The 19,415-nt window shown below is 44.4% G+C and overlaps 1 protein-coding gene across 8 annotated transcripts in view; it reads left to right on the top strand.

Annotated features, from left to right (window-relative positions):
- Positions 1–19,415, top strand: part of FBXW11 (F-box and WD repeat domain containing 11) — a 510,738-nt gene that overhangs the window by 21,406 nt on the left and 469,917 nt on the right. The window contains exon 2 of one of the 8 annotated variants that reach the window (XM_044280895.1): positions 9,704–9,765. The exons of the other annotated variants lie outside the window; for them this stretch is intronic. The gene's annotated coding sequence lies outside the window, so the exon portion shown is untranslated. The remainder of the gene's footprint in view (positions 1–9,703; positions 9,766–19,415) is intronic. 8 annotated transcript variants of the gene reach the window in all.

Here is a 19,415-nt window from a genome sequence, read left to right as displayed (position 1 = left end):
AGCCCACTGATGTCACGACTAGTATCAACTAGAGTGGGCGGGGCTAAACTGTATACGTGAATGGAGCTTAGCTGCCCCCATGCTAGTTGATACTAGTCGTGATGTCAGTGGGCCAGCGGCAAACAGTGAGAAGGCAGCAGCGCTGCTGGAACGCCGCTGACTTCTCAAACAGCTGATCGGCGGCAATCCCAGGTGTCGGACCCCGCCGATCATATGCTGATGATCTATCCAGAGGATAGATCATCAGTTAAATGAAAGTGCAGAACCCCTTTAATAGAAGAAAAACTGCTACAAGAGGACACAGTTTTAAATTAGAGGGGCAAAGGTTTAAAAGTAATATCAGGAAGTATTACTTTACTGAGAGTAGTGGATGCATGGAATAGCCTTCCTGCAGAAGTGGTAGCTGCAAATACAGTGAAGAAGTTTAAGCATGCATGGGATAGGCATAAGGCCATCCTTCATATAAGATAGGGCCGGGGGCTATTCATAGTATTCAGTATATTGGGCAGACTAGATGGGCCAAATTATTCTTATCTACCTACACATTCTATGTTTCTATATGTGTAATTTTTTGGTAAATGAATTCCATTCACAATGTCATATACTTGGTTTACATTTGCAGTTCTCAAAACTGAATTTGACTCGGCAGAGATCACATGCCTCCTCTTCACAGCAAAAATGTTATAACATGAACAGAGTTGAGAAAAATACCTTAATCCTAACTTCTACAAACCTATGAATGCAGAATCAACCTAATCAAACTAATATGAAAAGTTGTTATTCTAAAAATCTTCTACTTGATAGTGAGCTGCTTTGTTCAGCACCGGAGAAGGGGCGGGGGGGGGGGGGGGGGGGTTGAGAGGAGCAGCCAATGGTACGGCAGCATGCTGATGCTGAAAAATCTGCAGCCTCCTCACTAATAACAGAGCTCTGTTATTGGATTGTTGTGTGCCTGCTGGATGCAAGACCTTTCTTCTTAAAGCGGCAGAGGGTCTAGGCGCAAATGGCGACAAAACTACAGTCTTGTCGCCATTTTGCCATTCTAAGTCGCATTAGTGACTTTTTTGGTTGCCATCTGGAGCCCTGCTGCATCGTACATGTACGGCGCTGGGATTTCGGACCCACTTTCAGGGGGGCTGCCTGGTTGAAAATGGATATGTCTGGGTTCAGCTCTGAACCTGGACAACCCCTTTTTTAAAGGGGTATTCCCATCAGACAATTGGGCCATATTGCTAGAATATACCCCCATTGTCTGATAGGTGTGGGTTGCTATGTATTTCTATGGGGCCGCTGAAATTAGCCAAGCACTGGCTCTATTTCCATCGGTCCCCATAGAAATGAATGGGAGTGGTGGCTGAGCGAGTGCGGTGCACCATTCACTTATATGGGGAGAGCGCTTGACGGTGGCTGGACCCCAGGGAAACCCACCACTCTCCTGCTCCGTTATCGGGACCTGCACCTATCGGACAATGGAGACATATCCTAGCGATATGCCTCCATGGTCTGTGATGGGAATACCCATTTAAAGTGCAGGTGTGATCTCTACACAAATGTTTACATTTATAGTACATGGAAGATTGGGAACTGGTTAAAGAGAAACTTAGGCGCCATTCACAAGAGCGAGTTTTCCGTGCAGGTGCAATGTATGACGTGAATGCATAGCACCTGCATTGAATCCTGACCCATAAATTTCAATGTTTTTCACGCAGCCCTGGCCCCATAGAAGTAATGGGGCTTCAGTGAAAAACGCATCACATCACATCCGGAAATAAGTGCGGTTCACTCATGGTTGCTAAGAGATGTTGTTTGTAACCCTTCAGTTTTTTTATCACACGTGTGAAAAATGCATGAAAACGCATTGCACCTGCTCTGAAAAAACAGTACGTAATCGCAGACAAAACTGACTGAACTTGCTTGAAAAATGGTATGAGTTTCACTGAACGCATCCGGAGCCAATTCAGGCCTTAAAGGGGTATTCCCATCACAGACAATGGGGGCATATCGCTTAGGATATGCCCCCATTGTCTGATAGGTGCACACCTAAAACGAGAACGAATCGGGGAGCGCTGTGGCTTGAGGACCCTGGATTTCCCGGGGTCCGTCCACCACAAAGTGCTGCTCCCATAGAAGTGAATGGTAGCGCACAGTGCATTTGCGCGGCCCATGCTCACATTCATTTCTATGGGACAGACGGCAATAGCTCGGCCATTTTTGGCGGCATCATAGAAATTTATGGAGGGTGGCTGCGCATGCGCAGTGCTCCCTCCGTTACCTTCCCGACTACGTTGTCATTGTAGGTGCGGGACCTGCACCTAACAGACGATGGGGGTGTATCCTAGCGATTGATCCCCATTATCTGAGATGGGAAAACACTTTTAAGCTACATGCACACGTCTGTTCACTGGCCGTCCCCCCCAAAAAAAGACGAGTGTATAACCCCATCGAATACTACTGGTCTTTAAGCGGATGTGTGATGGCTGTTGGAAAAAAAAAAAAAAACTCCATAACATGTCCGTTTTTCATGGTTGTGTGCTGTAGCCTTAGGGTACCTGCACACAGTGCGGAGTAGGGATCGACTGATTTTTTTAGAGTAGATACCGATAATCGGTGAACTTTCAGGCCGATAATTTATACCGATGTTTTATATATTATAATATATATTTATATTAGTTGGTAGTCACTGAGGTGGGGGAAATTTGCATTTGGCACTAGTATATTGTATGGTAAATTATAAATGAATAAAGCCCTTAGTTGGTAGTCAATTTATAATTTACATTTATAATGTACTAGTGCCAAATGCCAATTCCCCCCCCCCCCCCCCTTCTCACTGACTTTATGACTTTATTTAACCCCTATCAGACCTCAGATGAATAAAATAAAAAAAAAATCCTCACCTCTCCTGCACCGCGGCTCCTCTTCATACGCAGACCGGTAAGAATAGAAGAAAGATACAAGACGGATCCGCCTGTCCGCATGATAAGCGGAGAGACGGATTCGTTCTTGCAATGCAGTTGTGAGATTGATCCGCATCCGGATGCGTCTCACAAATGCTTTCAGTCACATCCAGATTGGCGGATCCGGCAGGCAGTTCCGACGACGGAACTGCTTGCCGGATCACACTGCCGCAAGTGTGAAAGTACCCTTAGGCCTCTTTCAGACGGGCGTCACGTTTTGGCTCCTGATGCGTCTTGGGTGCATTGCGGCAAACCCGCCGGGTAGGTAAGCAATTGCAGTCAGTTTTGAGTATCGCATGGGTGCAATGTGTTTTGAACACGCGTGATAAAAAACTGTGGTACCCAGACCCAAACTTATTCACAGAAGTTCAGGTTTGGGTTCAAGGTTGTGTATATGTAATTATTTTCCCTTCTAACATGGTTATAAGGGAAAATAATAGCATTCTTAAAACAGAATGCTTAGTACAATAGGGCTGGAGGGGTAAAAAATAAATAAAAATTTACTCGCCTTAATCCACTTGTTCACGCAGCCCGGCTTCTCTTCTGTCTTCATCTGTGAGGAAATAGACCTGTGGTGACATCACTGCGCTCATCACATGGTCTATCACCATGGTGATGGATCATGTGATGAGCTCAGTGACATAACCACAGGTCCTTTGACAAGTCCTGAAGAAAGAACAGGAGACCGGCAGCTACGCGATCAATTGGAGGAGGCGAGTTAAAAAAAAATAATATAATAATAAACCCTCATTGTCACTGCGCCACTAATGTTCATTATACTTAGCGGCACCCAGGGATGTCCTAGCACTTACTATTATTCCTGGGCACTGCTCCGTTCGCCCGCTGTGTGCCTGTGCCCCATTACAGTCTCCTGCAGTCTTCCTCCATATGCTAATTACTATCGGAGCAATGGGGAGGAGACAGCAGCTTCTCTAGTGGGCGTTCCTTCTCCCTGCGCTGCGATTGGATAGCACTACAGCCAGGGGAGAAGGAACACCCACTAGAGAAGCTGCTGTCTCCTCCCCATTGCTCCGATAGTAATTAGAATATGGAGCAGGACTGCAGGAGACAGTAATGGGACACAGACACACAGCGGGCGAACGGAGCGGCACCCAGGAATAATAGTAAGTGCAGGGACAACTATGGGTGCCACTCTGTGTAGCCTGCTGCATAAAGCCATATCATTGGTGGCACCCTCCCATCCTCCGCCACGCTCTCCGTTCATTGGTGGTAGCAGCACAGGGGGAGTGAGAGACTGCTTCCTTCTCTCCTGTGCTGCTCAGGGAACGTGAGCGCGCTGCTGCGCGCTCATGTACAGAAATACTAGACTGCGCAGAAGCGCAGGCCAGTATCGAAAAATTGGAAAAGTATCGATTGGGTATCGAAATTTCGATACATGCAACAACCCTAGGCAGCACTGCTCCACCAATCTTTTTAATGCAAGTTGGGGGGGGCGGGCGGGCCCAGTGCTCCAGGCAAAAAAAATAATAATACTTAGTAGCCATTGGCTCCTGAACTTTTAGTCGCCAAATCGAAACCGAATCAAAAGTTTGGTATTGTGACAACGCTACGCAGATCAGATAGGCATAGGGTCGTTTCGATACCAACATATTGATTCTCTTTCGTCACCATAAAAAAGTATTGCGATACTCAATACCACGCAAAAAAAAAAGCCACGTGCATTTTATAAAACGTTCGGGCCATAATAGATCAGTCCTATCTACAAGGTGACAAAAAAATGGCGAATCGTGTGTTTTTTATTTATTATTATTTATCTGTTACGGCGCTCACCGCATAGGAGATATTTTTTTATAATTTAATAGTTTGGACTTTTCGTTGTTTATATATTTTATATGTAAAATTGGTAAAGGGTCGATTTAAACTTGAAGGAACACGGACAGGCCCAATAAGCATAATTGTGTGTGTGTGTGTGTGTGTGTGTGTGTGTGTGTGTATATATATATATATATATATATATATATATATATATATATATATATATATATATATATATATATATATATTTATTACACACATATACACATACATACACGCACAGGTCTTTTATAACCTGTTGTTATCGCTCTTCTTTTTGCCCAAGGGGCGGCGTTTCAGCTTCACTTGTAGCCAGCCAGCCGTGCCCCAACCGCCGTTTTGAAGCGCCGCCCAGCTCATCAATATTCACTTTGCTGGGCGAAGAAAGAAGAGCGATAACAACAGGTTATAAAACATGAGTTTGCTGTATTTATTAGGTGGACAGGGGTTATACTTATATGTTTTTAATACACATTAGAAGACCTGTGCATGTATGTGTGTGTGTGTGTACATACTTATTGGGCCTGTCAGTGTCCCTTTAGTATTTTAGGATACTTTCAACTAGAGTTTTTCATTTCCGGCATAGAGTTCTGTCACAGGGGCTCTATACCGGAAAAAAACTGATCAGGCATATCCCCATGCATTCAGAATGGAGAGTAATCCTTTCAGGATGTCTTCAGTTCAGTCATTTTGACGGATCAGGCAAAAGATAAAACCGTAGCATGCTACGGTTTTATCTCAGGCGAAAAAAATTTAAGGCTTGCCTGAATGCCGTTTTTTTCCCCATAGTAATGTATTAGTGCCAGATTCGGCATTCAAAATACCGGAATGCCGGATCCGTCCTTCTGCATGTGCGCAGACCAGTAAAAATGTGTAAAAAGATACAAGACGGATCCGTCTATCTGCATGACAAGCAGAGAGATGGATTCGTTCTTGCAATGTGTTTGTGAGATGGATCCGCATCCGGATGCGTCTCACAAATGCTTTCGACAGAACTGCCCGCTGGATCACACCGCCGCAAGTGTGAAAGTAGCCTTAGTGTTATATATATATATATATATATATATATATATATATATATATATATATATATATATATATATATATATATATATATATATATATATATATATATAAAATCCGAGCCCATTCACTTCTATGGGGCTGTGCACATGAGCGGTGATTTTCACGCAACGCAGTCCCCATAGAAGTTAATGGGGCTGCGTGATAATCTCAAGCATCCGCAAGCAAGTGCGGATGCAGTGTGATTTTCACGTGTAGTTGCTAGGATGAAAGTCTATTCACTGTGTTATTTTCCCTTATAACATGGTTATAAGGGGAAATAATAGCATTCTATAATACAGAATGATTAGTAGAATGTCAATTGAGGGTTAAAAAAAAATAATAATAAACTCACCTCCTCCAACTGATCGCGTAGCTGCCGGTCTCCTGTTTTTTCTTCAGGACCTGTCAAAGGACCTGTGGTGACATCACTGTGCTCATCACATGGTAATGGACCATGTGATGAGCTCAGTGACATAACCACAGGTCTGGAAGAAAGAACAGGAGACCGGCAGCTACGCGATCAATTGGAGGAGGCGAGTACATTTTTTAAAATTTTATTTTTTATTTTAAAATTTATTTTTTAACCCTCATTGGCACTGCGCCACCAATGAAGATAAATTACATGTTAATACAAATACAGGAGGCGGGTGCCGGAATCAAATAGCCGTCACCTGACCTCTATGACAGGGAGCTGCGATCAGCTGCAGTTAACCCCTCAGGTACCGCCCCTGAAGGGTTAACTGCAGCTGATCGCAGCTCTCTGTCATAGAGGTCGGGTGACGGCTATTTGATTCCAGCACCCGCCTCCTGTATTTGTATTAACAGGTCAGTTATCTTCATTGTTGGTGCAGTGGCCACAGCCCCTCCTCCTCCCATCTCACTTCCTATTGGCGGCGACAGCAGCACAGGGGCGATGGAGAGACTCCTTCTCCACTGCGCTGCTGAAAAGAACATTGGCGGCGGGGCAGTTAACTATCAGTTCCTGTGCCCCTCCGCTGTATTCAACTGCAGAGCTGTGACCTGGTCTAGTCGCAAATGGCGACAAGACTAAAAAATCTTGTTACCATTTGTAAATTCTAAGTCACATAGGCGACCATTTTGGTCGCCATCCGAAGCCCTGGGCCCACGGCGCCACCAATGAAGACAATTAATGTTTGATACAGGAGGCGGTGACCAGCAGCAGAATCACATAGCCGGCACCTGATCTCTATGACGGGGAGCTGCTATCAATGGCAGTTAACCCCTCTGGTGCCACACCTGGGGGGAGGTTAACGGCTGCTGATTGCAGCAACTTGACATAGAGGTCGGGTGCCGGCTATGTGATTCCGACTGTGAACTTGACCCAGCTAGTGGTGCGTTATTTCTGTTTCTGCATAAAGGACTTTTTTGATCATCTCATCTGGAGCCATTCTAAAAAGCGTGAGCACGGTAGCACTAGCCCCAAGTGGTGGCAGCGGTATAATACCATCACAGTGGACTGACCTATGCCAATTGGTGCGCTATCGTTTGCCGCTTCTGTTGAATAGAACTGAACCTTGCACCGGCGCGGCTGTGCTCCATCGATTTCCGCCACTTCGAGCGGCGCAGGTGGATGACATCACTGACTAGCAAACTATCCTCCGGTTTGGTCACGTGAGACGCCGCGAATAACAAGCCGAGTGACTACCTCGTGGCAGGAGGTAGGAAACTAACACCAGTTGAAAGGGGTCTAACCGTAGCATAAAGCAATGTTCGGATGCTAAGACCACCTACCAGCGACCGCAAACTGAACATTTTTTGAACAACTTATGTTCAGATCACTGGCAAAATAACATACAACTATCCGAACATTTGAGAGATCTAATTGTAACACGTTGCAGACAGACACCATATAGCAAAGTAAGAGGTCACATTTGGAGTACTCCTGTCATTTAGGTCTATGCGTGAGCTCCGCATTACAAGTACCTATATATTTATGTTGACATGCAATTAGGATATGTTTAACATTTTAATATTTTAGTAGGTAAATTTTAATAAATGCAAAAATACTGTGAGCCAGTCTTATTTTTATTTATTTTTTACTACTTATTTTCATTGGTGGCGCAGTGGCCTCAGTCCCTCCCCTCCTCTGCGTGACGTAGCGTAGCCTAGTATCTGCAAGAGGCAATAATGCGATACTCGGTACAACCCTACAATACCAGCAAAGTGAATGAAATTTGACACATATATATATTAGGGATCGACCGATATTGTTTTTTTTAGGGCCGATACCGATAATTTGTGAACTTTCAGGCCGATAGCCGATAATTTATACCGATACTCTGGGAATTTTCATTTTTGAAAAAAAAATTAAAATTCCCACATCTGCTGAAAATTTATGTTTATTGTTAATGTGTATTTTTATTTTTTTTGTAAAGCTTTCTTTTTCATTTATATTTAATATTTTGGTGTTTTTATTTTTATTACTTATTTTTATTTATTTTTTAAACTAACTTTTAGCCCCCTTAGGGACTAGAACCCTTGTCCTATTCACCCTGATAGAGATCTATCAGGGTGAATAGGAGCTCACACTGTCCCTGCTGCTCTGTGCTTTGTGCACACAGCAGCATGGAGCTTATCATGGCAGCCAGGGCTTCAATAGCGTCCTGGCTGCCATGGTAACCGATAGGAGCCCCTATATTACACTGCTGGGGCTCCGATCGGAGGAGCAGGGGAGAGGGAATCCTGTGGGGGGCGCACTGCGACTGGGGGGGGGGGGGGAGCGCACCACTGCTTAATACTGGGGGGGAGGAGCCCTGCGCCACCAATGCCTAATATTGGGGTGGGGAGGGGGTGCGCCGCACTGCGCCACCAATGTCTGATACTGGGGGGTTTGGGGGGGCGCACTGCGCCACCAATGAAGCTTAATCTCTCATTTATTCATATACAGGAGGCGGGAGCTGGCTGCAGGATCACATAGCCGGCTCCCTGCCTCTATGAGCTGTAGCTGCGATCCGCGGCACCTGAGGAGTTAACTACCGCAGATCGCAGCTACAGCTCATAGAGGCCGGGAGCCGGCTATGTGATCCTGCAGCCAGCTCCCGCCTCCTGTATATGAATTAATGTGAGATTAAGCTTCATTGGTGGCGCAGTGGCCATAGCTCCTCCCCTCCTCTTGTCCCCTGTCCTCCCATTGGCTGGAGTGGCAGCAGCAGCACAGGGGGAGGAGACACTGCTCCTTCTCCCCTGTGCTGCTGCTGAGGGAACACGGAGAGCGCTGTCAGCAGCGCGATTTGTGTTCCCAGGACGTTATCGGAATATCGGCAAAATAAATGGCGATACCGATAACGTTCAAAATCCTGAATATCGGTAAATCCGATAATCGGTCGATCATATATATATATATATATATATATATATGATATATAGACAATAGTTAATTTAAAAAAATTTATTAAAAATATGACCATGCCAAGGGTGCTCGATGTGAGGCCGCAGCAAATGATACAATGTCTATTTCAATGGTCTCAGCTTGTACTGATAGTGGATACAGTCTCTATGTTGATCCGCAATTTGTCAGCGATATATCCAATATACAGGTATACTGAAGTAGCAAGATTTTTGCAATACGTTGTATATGTACTTTCACAGCTATAGCTTAATTGTATTTAGCTAGTACATTGCGAAATGTAGTATTAGCAGGTTACTCACTGTTTCGAAGCAGTAAAGTGTTCGGATTTTTGTGCTTAACGTGGCTTCCCACGTATTGCCAGCACAGATGGTCGTACCTCCGATCGGCTTTTGAAGCGAGTAATTTATTTGCAACCATAGAAAGAGTCCGCTTAAATGCAGGGGTAGATGTGGGATTGTACCCTCTTACGGATTGTGGTGACTCAATGTCTTCTACCCAGGACAAGGCAGGACTATCGTTTCTTTCGGCACATATTCGGATGTTGCAGATAAAGATGCGCAGGTGAGCTGCGGTTTTTCTTCCTTTTGTAGAGACTTATATACACCAGACGCGTTTCGGAGTTAACACGACTCCTTCCTCAGTGGTCAAGTCTCATCTGTTGTATGGCTGTTTTTATAGAGCTGAATCAATTTCCTCATCTAGAGCTGTTACATCATTAAATGAGAACACCTGAAAGTCTGATTTTGGCTTGGCCAGTCATTTAACCCCTTGTTGGTAGTATTTTTGCATGTGGAACTATTCTATAGTATAACATTAAAATAGATGTATATAGTAAAACAACAATGGTTACTAAACGTAAAATTTCAGGCAAATCTTGTATGAGTAAATAGCGGCTTTATATATCATATATTTCAAAATTTTTAAATATTTTTAAATGATCTAATCATGCAATTCCAATCTCTCTCTCTCTCTCTCTCTCTCTCTCTCTCTCTCTCTCTCTCTCTCTCAACATCCTATATGTTCTCATAATCAAACACTGTTTGTTTCTTCAGTTTTGTATTGTTTTTGTTGCGTTTTTTTATGCGCTTATTGTGCGTTTGATCTGGGCATAATAGGTGTGGTACAACAGATTAATTAAAATAAATTTTCTATAAACCTTATAAAATCCTTAAAATATTCCCATGAAATATAAGATGGTGTTCATATATTATATATATATATATATATATATATATATATATATATATATATATATATATATATATGTGGGAATTTAATATTAAAAATAAATACATACATGGAGTTTGTCTGGCTACAGTTCCATATTGTGTGAGAGAATCTTATAGTTGAGGTATGGTAGTAGTTAATTTCATTTTATGCAAGTGAGCTAGTAGGTGATTATATCTACAATGTAGGCATATATACTACTTGGTTTATATATATATATATATATATATATATATATATATATGTGTTCCTAACGGTCTCATATATACCTCATAGTCAATATATTGTAGGTTTACATATTGCAACCGCTTGAATGAGTTTCCTTGGATCGTCTCTTGAAATCGTCGGGTGTGCATATGCTCCTGCGGTTTTATATTTACTTGTTCGTTTGGACTATATAAAAAAGGTTTTTATCCATACTGCATCTTATTAGTAGCTGTTAAGTTTAGAGAATAAAAAATGTGATTATATTAACCACTTCAGCCCCGCTAGGTGAAACCCCCTTCATGACCAGGCCACTTTTTACACTTCGGCACTACACTCCTTTCACCGTTTATCGCTCGGTCATGCAACTTACCACCCAAATGAATTTTACCTCCTTTTCTTCTCACTAATAGAGCTTTCATTTGGTGGTATTTTATTGCTGCTGAGCTTTTTTACTTTTTTTGTTATTAATCAAAATGTAACGATTTTTTTGCAAAAAAATGACATTTTTCACTTTCAGCTGTGAAATTTTGCAAAAAAAAACGACATCCATATATAAATTTTTCGCTAAATTTATAGTTCTACATGTCTTTGATAAAAAAAAAAAATGTTTGGGCAAAAAAAAAAAATGGTTTGGGTAAAAGTTATAGCATTTACAAACTATGGTACAAAAATGTGAATTTCCGCTTTTTGAAACGGCTCTGATTTTCTGAGCACCTGTCATGTTTCCTGAGGTTCTACAATGCCCAAACAGTATAACTACCCCACAAATGACCCCATTTCGGAAAGTAGACACCCTAAGGTATTCGCTGATGGGCATAGTGAGTTCATAGAACTTTTTTATTTTTTGTCACAAGTTAGCGGAAAATGATGATGATGATTTTTTTTATTTTATTTTTTTCTTACAAAGTCTCATATTCCACTAACTTGCGACAAAAAATTCTAGGAACTCACCATGCCCCTCACAGAATACCTTGGGGTGTCTTCTTTCCAAAATGGGGTCACTTGTGGGGTAGTTATACTGCCCTGGCAATTTAGGGGCCCATATGTGTGAGAAGTACTTTGCAATCAAAATCTGTAAAAAATGACCGGTGAAATACGAAAGGTGCACTTTGGAATATGCGCCCCTTTGCCCACCTTGGTTGGCAAGTTGGGGAATGTGTTTTGGGGTGTCATTTTACATATACCCATGCTGGGTGAGAGAAATATCTTGGCAAACTACAACTTTTCCCATTTTTTTTTTACAAAGTTGGCATTTGACCAAGATATTTTTCTCACCCAGCATGGGTATATGTAAAATGACACCCCAAAACACATTCCCCAACTTCTCCTGAGTACGGCGATACCAGATGTGTCACACTTTTTTGCTGCCAAGGTGGGCAAAGGGGCACATATTCCAAAGTGCACCTTTCGGATTTTGCAGGGCATTTTTTACACATTTTGATTGCAAGGTACTTCTCACACATTTGGGCCCCTAAATTGCCAGTGCAGTATAACTACGCCACAAGTGACCCCATTTTGGAAAGACACCCTAAGGTATTCCGTGAGGGGCACTGCGAGTTCCTAGAATATTTTTTTTTTTTGTCACAAGTTAGCGGAAAATGATGATTTTTTTTTTATTTATTTATTTATTTTTTCTTACAAAGTCTCATATTCCACTAACTTGCGACAAAAAAAAAAAAATTCTAGGAACTCACCATGCCCCTCACAGAACACCTTGGGGTGTCTTCTTTCCAAAATGGGGTCACTTGTGGGGTAGTTATACTGCCCTGGCAATTTAGGGGCCCATATGTGTGAGAAGTACTTTGCAATCAAAATGTGTAAAAAATGGCCGGTGAAATCCGAAAGGTGCACTTTGGAATATGTGCCCCTTTGCCCACCTTGGCAGCAAAAAAGTGTGACACATCTGGTATCGCCGTACTCAGGAGAAGTTGGGGAATGTGTTTTGGGGTGCCATTTTACATATACCCATGCTGGGTGAGAGAAATATGTTGGCAAAAGACAACTTTTCCCATTTTTTTTTTATACAAAGTTGGCATTTGACCAAGATATTTTTCTCACCCAGCATGGGTATATGTAAAATGACACCCCAAAACACATTCCCCAACTTCTCCTGAGTACGGCGATACCAGATGTGTCGCACTTTTTTGCAGCCTAGATGCGCAAAGGGGCCCAAATTCCTTTTAGGAGGGCATTTTTAGACATTTGGATCCCAGACTTCTTCTCACGCTTTAGGGCCCCTAAAAAGCCAGGGCAGTATAAATACCCCACATGTGACCCCACTTTGGAAAGAAGACACCCCAAGGTATCCAATGAGGGGCCTGGCAAGTTCATAGAATTTTTTTTTTTTCGCATAAGTTAGCGGAAATTGATTTATTTATTTATTTATTTTTTTTTATTTTTTCCCAAAGTCTCATTTTCCTTTCATGGACTCAATATGCCTTAATATGGACTTAATCTTTCATGGACTCAATATGCCCCTCAGCAAATACCTTGGGGTGTCTTCTTTCCAAAATGGGGTCAGTTGTGGGGTGTTTGTACTGCCCTGGCATTTGAGGGTCTCCGCAATCATTACATGTATGGCCAGCATTAGGAGTTTCTGCTATTCTCCTTATATTGAGCATACAGGTAATGAGATTTTTTTTTTTCCGTTCAGCCTCTGGGCTGAAAGAAAAAAATGAACGGCACAGATTTCTTCATTCGCATCGATCAATGTGGATGAAAAAATCTCTGCCAAAAAAAAAAAAATGGAGGGGAAAGGCGTCTGCCAGGACATAGGAGCTCCGCCCTACATCCATACCCACTTAGCTCGTATGCCCTGGCAAACCAGATTTCTCCATTCGCATCAATCGATGTGGATGAATAAATCATTGCCGGGATTTTTTATATATATATATATATATATATATATATATATATATATATGTATGTATGTATATATATATATACATATATACATATACACACACACAAAGTGCTTGCCAAAGCATAGGAACGCCGCCTCCTCCTCAGCTCGTATGCCTCGGCAAACGTATCTGTCACTGCAGAGGAGGAAAATCCCGTCTTGCAGCGCCGCATACACCGACTTGCGTGTAATCTGACAGCAGCGCAATGCTTCTGTCAGAATGCACATCGGTGCTGCAGCTAGTAGATCGGTTGGTCCACCTGGAAGGTAAAAAGACAAAAAAAAAAAAAAAAAAAAACAGGCCACAACGCAATAATTTTATTAACTTTGGAACAGAACATGTAACTTTAACTTTTGGAACTAAACATTAACCTTTGTTTGCTTACCTGTTTTTTTTTTTTTTTTGTTTTTTTACCTTTATAGAACAAACCTCTCCTTCCCCATGGGTCAATGTGCAAAGCGCAAATCGCCCAAAGATGTGGCGAAGTGCGTTATGCACTTTGTCCCATGTGAAAGGAGACGTTTGCAGCAGCTGTGAGTGAATGGGCCCTAATAGCCCTGTGTGCCTATCCTGGTGAGATGTGATCCCTATGCTAGGTGTACCTGTGTGTGGTACTTTCGGAAACACTCCCCTAAGCATAGGGCAGGGTGGTCGGGACAGTCAGGACAGAAATAGCGGGTGTCACGCCTTATTCCACTCCTGCTACAGACACGACATTTTTTTCGCGGTGGCGGTCGGTTTGAGGTACCAGCAACGACACTGGGGAAGTGTCGCTCGTGTAGACGGCTAACTACACTGGTGGATGGGGCCACGGAACCTCCTGGATACAGGACCCCTCCCATGTGGAGGTTATAGTCGTGGACTGAGAGGGGCTTTTCAATGACACGGGTTGCTCGCTCAATTTGTATTGTCGTGTCTGCGTGAATGGAGGAGAGCATGTAAACGTCACGCTTGTCTCTCCATTTCACCGCGAGCAGTTCTTCGTTACACAGTGCGGCCCTCTGCCCCCTTGCAAGACGGGTGCTAACGAGCCGTTGGGGGAAGCCCGCGCGACTAGTTTGCGCGGTACCACAGGCGCCAATCCGTTCTAGAAACAAATGCCTAAAGAGGGCCACACTTGTGTAGAAATTGTCCACATAAAGATGGTACCCCTTGCCGAATAAGGGTGACACCAAGTCCCAAACTGTCTTCCCACTGCTCCCCAGGTAGTCAGGGCAACCGACCGGCTCCAGGGTCTGATCTTTTCCCTCATAGACCCGAAATTTGTGGGTATAGCCTGTGGCCCTTTCACAGAGCTTATACAATTTGACCCCATACCGGGCGCGCTTGCTTAGGATGTATTGTTTGAAGCCAAGGCGCCCGGTAAAATGTATAAGGGACTCGTCTATGCAGATGTTTTGCTCAGGGGTATACAAATCTGCAAATTTCTGGTTGAAATGGTCTATGAGGGGCCGAATTTTGTGGAGCCGGTCAAAAGCAGGGTGGCCCCTGGGACGGGAGGCGGTGTTGTCGCTAAAGTGCAGGAAACGCAGGATGACCTCAAATCGTGTCCTGGACATAGCAGCAGAGAACATGGGCATGTGATGAATCGGGTTCGTGGACCAATATGACCTCAATTCATGCTTTTTTGTCAGGCCCATGTTGAGGAGGAGGCCCAGAAAAGTTTTAAATTCGGAAACTTGGACTGGTTTCCACCGGAAAGGCTGGGCATAAAAGCTTTCCGGGTTAGCGGTGATAAATTGTGTGGCATACCTGTTTGTCTCTGCCACGACTAAGTCTAAAAGCTCCGCAGTCAAGAACAGCTCAAAAAATCCCAGGGCCGAATTGATCTGAGCTGTCTCAACCCGAACTCCAGACTGAGCGGTGAAAGGGAAAACTACGGGTGCGGCTGAAGTTGGGGACTGCCAATCAGGGTTTGCCAGCACCTCTGGGATTCTAGGGGCTCTACGGGCACGTCTTTGCGGTGGCTGCGACGGGGTCACTACTGCACGTGCCACCGTACCAGCTTCAACTGCCCTTTTGGTGCTCGCTACTTCACCAGGTTGTACGGCAGTGCTGGTACTAGGTCCAGGAAGGGCTGGGCTGCTGGTGTATGCCTCACCACGTAATCCGACAGCACCAGCCCCACTCTGCTGCTCTTGAAGCGGATCCTGCGCAACCTGCGGTCTAGCGACACGGGGCCGGGTACGCCTGGTGCTATCAGGGACCTCAGCCTCCTCGTCCGAACTTTGGGTCAGAGAGCCACTGCTTTCTACAGGTTCGTATTCTGACCCGCTGGATTCATCAGATGAGGGTTCCCACTCCTCATCCGACTGGGTCAGAAGCCTGTAGGCCTCTTCAGAAGAATACCCCCTGTTAGACATGTGGGCAACTAAATTTCGGGGTATTCCCTGAGACTACCCAAGAAAAAAAAAAGCAAGCCTGTCTTACAAAATGGGAGGCTAGCGAAGTACCGGAGGCTGCTGCGGTTGATAAAAAATATCAAAACTGATTTTTTTTATCGCCGCAGTGCGTGTAAAGTGAATGTGCAGCGATCAAAAAAAATAATCGGGCCTGATCGGGCAAACACTGCGTTTTGGGTGGAGGGCGAACTAAAGTGACACTAGTACAATTATAGATCTGACCGTGATCAGTTTTGATCACTTCCAGATACTATAAAAGTACAAATGCTGATTAGCGATATGCTAATCAGCGAATAACGGACTGCGGTGGGCTGGGCGCTAACTGATCGCTAACTACCTAACCAAGGGACCTAAACTATACCTAAAACCTAACGGTCAATAACAGTGAAAAAAAAAGTGACAGTTTGCACTGATCACTTTTTTCCTTTCACTAGTGATTGACAGGGGGGGATAAAAGGGGTGATCAAAGGGTTAATTGGGGTGATCTGGGGGCTAAATGTGGTGTGGTGGGTACTCACAGTAATGATGTGCTCCTCTGCTGGAACCAACCGACCAAAAGAAGGAGCAGAGGAGCACAGCAGCCATATAACCTACAGAAGTGGTAGCTGCAAATACAGTGAAGGAGTTTAAGCATGCATGGGATAGGCATAAGGCCATCCTTCAAATAAGATAGGGCCGGGGCTATTCATAGGATTCAGATATATTGGGCAGACTAGATGGGCCAAATGGTTCTTATCTGCCGACACATTCTATGTTTCTATGTTTCTATAACCCCATCATATTTACTAATATGTGGGGTTATATGGCTGCTGATTGGTTTTTTTAAAAATCAGCAGCCTGCCAGCCAATGATCGTGGCCGGCAGGCTGCTGACGAAATACTCTTCTGCGAAATGCCGGCCCGCGATGCGCGGGCCGGCTGTGACGTAATCTCGCGAAAGGACGCGCCGATGCGTCCAGGAGGAACTAAACAACCACCTCCCGGACGCATCGGTGCGTACAGCGGTCGGGAGGTGGTTAAAAATGTGTTTATATTAGATAAAAATATTTAAAAAAATAAAATGTATTAGTTAAAACTGTATAACACCACAATTTTAAAATATAATACACCTGTAGAAGGTAAAATGTTTATGTAGAATCAAGTTGGTGTTGTACAAGTAGGAAATGGGGCTCATTCTCAATGGTCCTCTTTTTATAAAAACCCAAATATCTCCATTTCTGCGTTTAAGCCTTGCGGGAGGAGGGAATTAACCACCTCCCGACTGCCTAACGCACCGATGCGTCCGGGAGGTGGTTGATTTGTTCCTCCTGGACGCATCGGCGCGCCGGCATTTCGTAGCAAAGTATTTCGTCAGCAACCTGCCGGCCACGATCATTGGCTGGCAGGTTGCTGATTTTTTAAAAAACCAATCAGCAGCCATTTAACCCATCATATTAGTAAATATGATGGGGTTATATGCAGGGCTGTGGAGTCGGAGTCGGAGTCAATTTTGGGTACCTGGAGTCGGAGTCGGCAAAAAATGAACCGACTCCGACTCCTACTAAATTTAAATTGGAATAAAAAAAAAAAAAAGCAAGTTTAAATGTCCGAATTCATAAACAGTTATAATTAATGACTTCTCTACTGTAAGAATAAAGGCCAATGCATGCCTCATGTAACCGCAAAACAAACGCGTTCAGTGATGTGAAGAAGCATGCTTTTCATATGCTTCACTATATGGCACGCAATGCACAATTTGGAGTGGCAATACATATACTTTCCATTGTGTTGTGTTCTGATGTTACAGGGAACACAATGCCCATGGTTTACCTAGCCTCTCACTGATAATTGATTAAGTAAATATGTGTTTTGCAGGACTAGAGACACTTGTATAAGTGAAGGGAATGGAGGGTCAATAGTTCAAGACTGAAGCTGTAAACCATTGGAAAAACTGCTGTCATTCAGCTAAGGCCCCATGCACACGGCCGTGTTTCACGGCCGTGGAACCGCGGCCTGGATCCCTCCTGAGAGCAGGAGCGCACGGCGTCACTGGCTGCTATGACGCCGTGCGCTCCCTGCTGCCGGCACAGTACAGTAATACACTGGTATGATCTATACCAGTGTATTACTGTACTGTGCCGGCAGCAGGGAGCGCACGGCGTCATAGCAACCAGTGACGCCGTGCGCTCCTGCTCAGGAGGGATCCAGGCCGCGGTTCCACGGCCCGCACACGGCCGTGAAACACGGCCGTGTGCATGGGGCCTAAGGCTATAAAACGTGTAAACTCAGAATGTTATCTTAAACTTTAAACATGACTATGGGATTCTTCTAGGGAAATCATGTTTTAAAATAAATGTCCCTTCCTGGATCCTCCCACTGCCCTATCTTCAGCAGAAGATCAGCACACAAAGGAGAAGGTAGCAGCTTCTGCCCAACTACCTCTCTGTGCTAGAAGAGCTTAGAAGAACTTCTTTCTTTCCTTCAAGGAATGTATAAAATACATTTGCATATTAAATACAGAGGAGTCGGGGAGTCGGAGTCGGAAGTACAAAAAACTGAGGAGTCGGAGTCGGAGCATTTATCTACCGACTCCACAGCCCTGGTTATATGGCTGCTGTGCTCCTCTGCTCCTTTTGGTCGGTTGGTTCCAGCAGAGGAGCACACATCACTGTGAGTACCCACTACACCACACTTAGCCCCCAGATCACCCCTATTAACCATTTGATCACTCCTTTGATCGCCCCTGTCAATCACTAGTGAAAGGAAAAAAGTGATCAGTGCAAACTGTCACTTTTTTTCACTGGTATTGACCGTTAGGTTTTAGGTATAGTTTAGGCCCCTTGGTTAGGTAGTTTAGGGATCAGCCCAGCCCACCGCATATAAGCATTTCAGTCAGAACTATAATTGTATTAGTGTCACTTTAGTTCTCCCTCCACCCAAAACGCAGTGTTTGCCCGATCAGGCCTGATCGGTCGCCCACACGTGCGTTCGCCCACGCCCGCCCCACCGCAGTGACCCAAAAAAAAATTTTTTTTGATCGCTGCACATTCACTTTACACACACTGCGGCGATAAAAAAAATCAGTTTTGATATTTTTTATCAACCGCAGCGGCCTCCGGTACTTCGCTAGCCTCCCGTTTGTAAGACAGGCTTGCTTTTTTATTCTTGGGTAGTCTCAGGGAATACCCCTAAATTTAGTTGCCCACATGTGAAACAGGGGGTATTCTTCTGAAGAGGCCTACAGGCTTCTGACCCAGTCGGATGAGGAGTGGGAACCCTCATCTGATGAATCTAGCGGGTCAGAATACGAACCTGTAGAAAGCAGTGGCTCTCTGACCCAAAGTTCGGACGAGGAGGCTGAGGTCCCTGATAGCACCAGGCGTACCCGGCCCTGTGTCGCTAGACCGCAGGTTGCGCAGGATCCGCTTCAAGAGCAGCAGAGTGGGGCTGGTGCTGTCGGATTACGTGGTGAGGCATACACCAGCAGCCCAGCC

The sequence above is a fragment of the Bufo gargarizans genome, chromosome 2, assembly GCF_014858855.1.
Source record: "Bufo gargarizans isolate SCDJY-AF-19 chromosome 2, ASM1485885v1, whole genome shotgun sequence".
Lineage (NCBI taxonomy): Eukaryota > Metazoa > Chordata > Amphibia > Anura > Bufonidae > Bufo > Bufo gargarizans.
The sequence above is the reverse complement of the archived record's forward strand: the minus strand, read 5'-3'. Positions and strand labels throughout refer to the sequence as shown.